The sequence below is a fragment of the Papaver somniferum genome, unplaced genomic scaffold, assembly GCF_003573695.1.
Source record: "Papaver somniferum cultivar HN1 unplaced genomic scaffold, ASM357369v1 unplaced-scaffold_57, whole genome shotgun sequence".
NCBI lineage: Eukaryota > Viridiplantae > Streptophyta > Magnoliopsida > Ranunculales > Papaveraceae > Papaver > Papaver somniferum.
The window spans coordinates 223,595-230,065 of NW_020648415.1; the positions used below are offsets into that span (position 1 = coordinate 223,595).

Below are 6,471 nucleotides of genomic sequence, written 5' to 3' on the forward strand. Positions count from 1 at the left end.
CTTGTCAAGTACTCAAACAAAAAGACGTAAAGCTCCAACAGAAGGATGCAAGAAATATGGTGAAATGGATCGGATTTGATCATCCGGAGAAGAATTTCACCGGCAGAGTGGACTGCGATGGATCACTCTCTCTCTCCAGGTAAAATGCTTTTTCCTTTCTATGCCAAGTTGATATAAATCATTTGTTGTATATTTAGGCAAGTTGAACTTTTGTTTGCATCTTCTGTGGCTGCCCAAATCATTTAACTGAGCACTGCCCTGAAATGCATGCTTTAGGCAGTCTAGGGAGTACCATGAAAATCCAAGGTATGAAATGCCCACAGACAACTTATGCCTGACTTAGGTATGCATGAAAATATATTTGTCGTGTCTGATTTCTTGCCTAGGTTGCAATGTGCCGACTCTTCTGATGTTTATGTGGGAACCTTGGATAGTCATGATTCTGAATTGGGGCTTGTTAATTTGTTCAATGACTGCGAGCATGATAGAACACTAGTTGTTTCTGACTTGGGAAAAACTAGACTGCATAGTGATATTTTTGAGCTTAAAAATGAATATAACTTAGATGCATCTAATTCCCTGCCTAGGTCACAATGTGAAGTTTCTTCTGATATTCTTATGCATGAAACTAAAGCTTTGGATGATAATATTTATGAACTGGAGCTTGATGAATTGTTCTATGAACATGAGCATGATATACATGTTTCTTAGGGAGAGTATGTGATGCTACCAATCATCTTACACATGAAAACAACTTAAATGTGCCTACTTTTCTGCCCAAGTCAAAAACTGAGACTCTTCCGCCCGACCTAGATTTGGTTGTAACAAAATTGTGAAACCAACTTTTCGAAGAGAACCTAATCTAGGATTGGAACTCTGTGCCTCTCAAGTCCTCTTGGACTATTTTGCAGCCAAATATGGTATCTTTAAGGAGCCACAGTTGGAATGTGTAATTCTGCCTTACCCTGACAAAGCTCACTTTGAACTAGATCTTGTGCATGATGCACCCCTGAAATTGTTAGGTTTTGTGTCCAAAAGTACATCTGTTGAAAAATCTTGGTTTGGGGGTATCTCAGTTATATCCACAGTCTTGCTTACCCTCTCATGTTATCTATGTTTGAGACTGTTGATATTTCTGCATCTTGTCTTTGGGTTGACCCAAGTTGAATAAACGAGGAAAGCTTATTATATGCAGATATTATAAAGTTAAATGACGGTGACTAAGAGCTTTTTTTCTTATAAAGTTAATTTAATTTGTATTACTTCGGCATCTGACTATAGGGGACTGCCGCTGGATACAGCCGTGTTGTCAGAGAAGTCGATACCAGTGATGGAAAGATTAAAGTTGTAGTTGCTGTTGCTGCTGCCTCTGATCCTGAAACGCCACAGGTGCATGAACTCGAAGGGTTGTACTGTTTTGATGGAGTTTTAAAGTATGGGTTTTCTTTTGATTTCGGTAGGCCATGTGATGTTCTAAAGATACTGTTTGTAAGGCGAATTTTAAGCCCGGCAAGATTTGGTTTCATGGGTGAATATGGGCGAATAAATAAGATAATTGCTTAGTAGAACTTGTTTGTTTGCAGCTGACTCGGCGTCTGAATCTGAGTCAACCCTTGACTCGGGCCGAGTCAGCAGTTAGACCGTTTGTTTTCCATTTTGAGTCAGATCTGACGCGACCTATTTTCTTCTCTGATTTTTTTTTTTTTTTTTTTGCTATTTTTCCTTTATCCCTTTCGAAATCGGAATCACAACTTCATCAATAGTTTAGGTTGATTATGAGTGTTTGAGATCATGATGGACCAGTTGGGGTTTTTAGTTTGCATCAAAGCAAACGATTTCATCGCTACGATTTCAGATGGAAGTATTCTAAGCAGAGGGTGGCGGTGATTGCTGGGAGACCTGCTTTACCTAAATCATCCCTTTTTTGATGATTTCACTGGGATTTCTGTGCTTATGCAGAGAAGAATTCATCATGGGGTTCTTGATCTTGTTACTGGGTTCCTACTATTGTAAAAGAGTTGTGGTTCTTTTTTGTGCTAATCCATAAAAAAGAACAAGTTCTGTTTCAAAATCACTGAGTTCTTCACACTACTTGCTTACAGGGAAGAAAAAGTGGCGACGATTTTGTAACGGTGGTTGGAATTATGATTTGGATGGGTTCCGGTGGATGTGGCGGCAGGATTAGGGAATAGGTGATGGGGAGATTCCTTGGCTCTTTTTTAGGGTTTTGGTTTATTTGGGCTTCTATGTGTGCTTTTCCATTTTGGGCCGTCATTAATTGATGGGTTTTCTTACCATGTATCTGTTATGTGAGGGTTTCTATGTGGGTCTGTACGAGGGTTGATAATTTAGGGGTGAGCATTTGGACCGCGGACTTAATATATCTCGTATATATACCACCCACTTAGTAGGATAAGAACAGTCTGGGGAAGCAGAAATTGATTTAAAAAACCTTAGCTCAAAATGAACACGTCAAGAGAAGAGGCTTATTTTTCTTTCCTCACGAGAGAAAAAATATTGTACATGTGAGGCCAACAACAAAATCACACTATGTTCTACTCATAGCACCGCTAAAAGCAAGTTTTTATGAGATGAGAAAAATAACATCTTCCAAATTGCATGCCACCTGGAACAGTTCATGGAAGTCCAAACTTAGTAGTGGGAGATTTCCAAAACGCCAAAAAAAATATGGTTTTATTTTTTTAATACTACAAGATGAAAAACACCCAAGATCCAGTACATTCGACATCAATCGTGGCAGAGACATGGGCATTACCACTAGTTGAGGATGGCGGCCCTTAAAGAATGGAACACCATCCAATTCGAAACGGACTCAACGGCGATGTTAACACTTGTCTCGAAGGACCCTCTGAGGCACCTTGGATCATACGAACTTTGTTACAAGAAATACAACATCTCCGTTTACTACACGCATATATGATAACACACATATAGAGAAGCGAATCAAGCGGCGGATGGACTTGCAGACTTTGCAAAAAAAAACAATTACAGCACGGGATTGGAATCAACAACAGAACATCAACCCACATATGGGAGCACACTACTCCTGATTTCCTTAATGTAATTGTTATGAATGACTTGGCGGGGACTCGTTACCCAAAAGAAGTTCCAGTTTATTAATAATGAAACTTTTCTTTTCAAAAAAAAAAAAACTTGTTCTTTTATGTAAAATAAAATAATACTAGTGATTTGCTTTATGTGTCAAAGGCTAAGCAAATCAATATATGACATGTATCCCTCTTTTTGTTTTATACGAATCCCACATAATAAGTACCGCCTACTTTATCGGCTGTTTTGCTATAGGGCTCTAATGTGTGTGGCGCGATTCTAGCTACCGTTTAACGCTAATTTGATTAGCATTTTTTTTTTTACTGTGTTATTCTGGATAACGTTTGGCACTAATTTGATTGACGTTTTTCGTAGATTCCATCGACAATTCTACCAAACCATGGAATATGTATTGGAAAAAAATGGGTGACACTAACTTGGAAGCCATTAGACTGACATTCCATTATCTTTTGATATTTTAAATAACATGAATTCCACGATAAGACTTGCTATGATAGTGAGTATGTAAGCGCCATTATAAATTGGGCCCAACAAAATTGCATGTGCATGTGCATTAGCTCTCCAGTCTCCACCATTGCTCTGCCTCTCTTTTTTCCTCTAGCTCAATCGCACGCAATACGATTTTGGAAGGCCCCCTCGAAACTCTATAAATACCAATTTGTCACCCCTTGCATTCTCACCGATTTATGTTCCAAATTCTCTTCTTGTAATATTATTTTTAGCTTAAGCAGTGTGTTTCGAACTCTTGATGAATATTTTTTCTCCTTATATTTTACGGGTTTCGATGTTGGGCGATAAAAAAAATTTTCAGACCTGTGAACACTTTCCAAAGAAGTGTGTGTAAAATTGGACTGCACATTTTATGTCCTTCCGGGTACTACCGAATCGAAAACCTGGGCACGCAACTCTAAAATGACTTGTAGAAAAACGGATTTGCTGTGCCTTGTGTATCTGCCAAACACCCTCTAAGAAAAGATTAGATGTTTAGGAGATTTTGGTAAATTACAAGTTTGTTTCTCTTCTATAAAATGAAAAACCCTAGCAGTTCATTTCATGGTCTAGAAATAGAGAAAAGTGAGAGAGTGGAAGTGGAGAGACCATTAAGCCCGGCGGCGCCGCTGAACTAAACAAGATCTGATCGGGAATAGGTCGTAGCTGTTATGATTGTAATTTTTGGTTTGTATGTGAAACCTTACACACATCTGGAGATCGTCGCACAATGCATTCGATTGATTGATAGCAATATGATTTATCCTCTCATGTTCTTAATTTAACAATTGGAACATTTTCTTAGCGGGTATCACTACCTCGCTTCCATTACACAGATATTACAACTCCCACAAGAAGGATATGATATTCTGTTTAATCATTTTTGTATTTGTTCTGCAAATCTTATGCACTTGAGGTAAGTTGTCAGTTGTATCTCTATGCAGAATTCTATTTTTTTTTCCTTTTATACCGTACACTTGTGAATATCTGTGATGAAATTTTTGCAGAATCCGCTGGATGGAGATGACAAATGCCAGAGAAATTGATCAAGATCTCTTAAAGAAAATGACTCTCTAAAAAGTCACTCTGGATGACTTATCTTCTTAATTGATATGTATTGCCCAATTTGTGTGATGTTATCTAAACTAGTTGGTGAATAGATATTATTTGCGTACATACTATATGCTTACCAGGAATTTTATATGTCACAAAATTTCTATTTCAAACAGTAGTTGTGTTGCTAGCTGGTGATGTAATTTAAGTTCAGGGCATGAAGCCGATTGTACGAAATTTCTATTTCAAATGTATAAATTAGCGTATGCAAGTGATAGTGTAAAAATGGGCCCAATGAGATTGCATTTGCGTGTGTATTAACTCTCCACCATTGCTCTAGCTCAAGCCCATGCAACACGATTTTGGACAGACCCCCTCCAAACTCTATAAATACCAACATTGTCTTCTGTCTAATATTAGCTTAAGAAATGGCTGTTCATAAGAAAGTAACGAGCGTTGTTTTCATTCTGTTAGTAGGATTGAGCATCTGTTCTGCTGCTAGAAATCTCCTAACTGTTCCTCCAGAGGAAGAAGCTGGCTTAGCTTTTCATTCTCGTCCAGCTGGTGTTGGATTAGCAGGAGAACATGCACCCCGGTTTTAGAGGGGTGCACAAATTTGCACTCCCAGCTGATTATATCAAAAAAAACATAAATGAGTGACATTATCATTTTGTTTAAAATCTAACATAAAACAAACAAGTTATGTTTTAAAACATTGATTGTTGGGCCTTTTAGGGGCCTGGACGAGAAGGAGAGCGGAGTTAAGGTTTGGGCTCGTCTTGGACAAATTTTTCATGCCATAGTTTTGAATGTTTGGCAAGCTTTTGACACTAGATTTGAGGCACATATACCCCACACTTGGGTAGTATTTAAGAGGTACTTCTAGTTAGAATTAGACAGCTTTTTACATCGCAAGAACAACAAATGTGAAACTAGCATAATAGATAAGGGGTTTTCCACTCAAAGATGAAAAGCGTGTTAGGTCTTCTTCTTTTTTCTTCCATGAATAGATAAATATAATCGTTAAAGATGGACTCAATGTTCTATACATTATCTAAATTGATATTTGAGTTTATTTTTAAGTTATTTCTGTTGATTAAGAATAAATGAGCATGTAGTTGGAACTTAGAATTTACATTGAACTTTGTTTAAAGAATTAAAGGATCGGCATTCCACTCCAATGGAGTGATCCCGACTCCCTGAACCAAACAGATGAAATCAACTCTTAGGAATTGAGGATTGTGATTCCTTCAGTTCCCTCCAAACAACAGGTTTTTATTGAACTGGCCCAACAGTATGATAATATTGGATGCTCAAAAGAGCTTCATAATACTTAGGCATCATCGTTGCGGAATTAGGAAACTAAGGATGCATCACCATGATGCAAAACGAAGGGAAGTCCAGTGACACACATTCTTGCGCATCATTTGCAAAAGATGCTTTTGGCTTATGTGGACTAGGATATGCTTGTCCTTTGTTCTTGCAACACGAGTTCGCTTTAGTCGCTTGTCCCGACGATTGATGAGCTACAGTCTGTGCTTGATCCCTTCTTTGTGAGGTACATAGGCATCCACAGTGAGTTGTAGCATTAATAGCTCAGCACTTTATCGCTCGTATCATATAATAGAGAGGTGATTTCTATAATTTAGTAACTCATATCATTTGGCTCCCAATTTTGATGCAAGAGATGATTATAATCTTTACGACTCGGTCACTAGCATCGTAGTGGTGCATCTGGGGGTCATGGCCTGCGAAGGCGTGATTTTCTAGGTTGTCACATGATGCATCCATTGCGTATTCCATATCGAAATCTTTAAATTTTGACGAACCTGATTGTTA

General features: G+C 38.1%; 2 long non-coding RNA genes across 2 annotated transcripts; both read left to right on the forward strand.

Annotated features, from left to right (window-relative positions):
- Positions 1–9: 9 nt before the first annotated feature.
- On the forward strand, positions 10–1,689 carry LOC113343377. Its single transcript, XR_003357208.1, has 2 exons — positions 10–139; positions 1,282–1,689. It is a non-coding gene; the product is annotated as an uncharacterized LOC113343377 (long non-coding RNA).
- Positions 1,690–4,173: 2,484 nt separating this feature from the next.
- LOC113343230 lies at positions 4,174–4,917 on the forward strand. The gene is made up of 2 exons (XR_003357113.1): positions 4,174–4,495; positions 4,587–4,917. It is a non-coding gene; the product is annotated as an uncharacterized LOC113343230 (long non-coding RNA).
- The last annotated feature ends 1,554 nt before the right edge of the window (positions 4,918–6,471 follow it).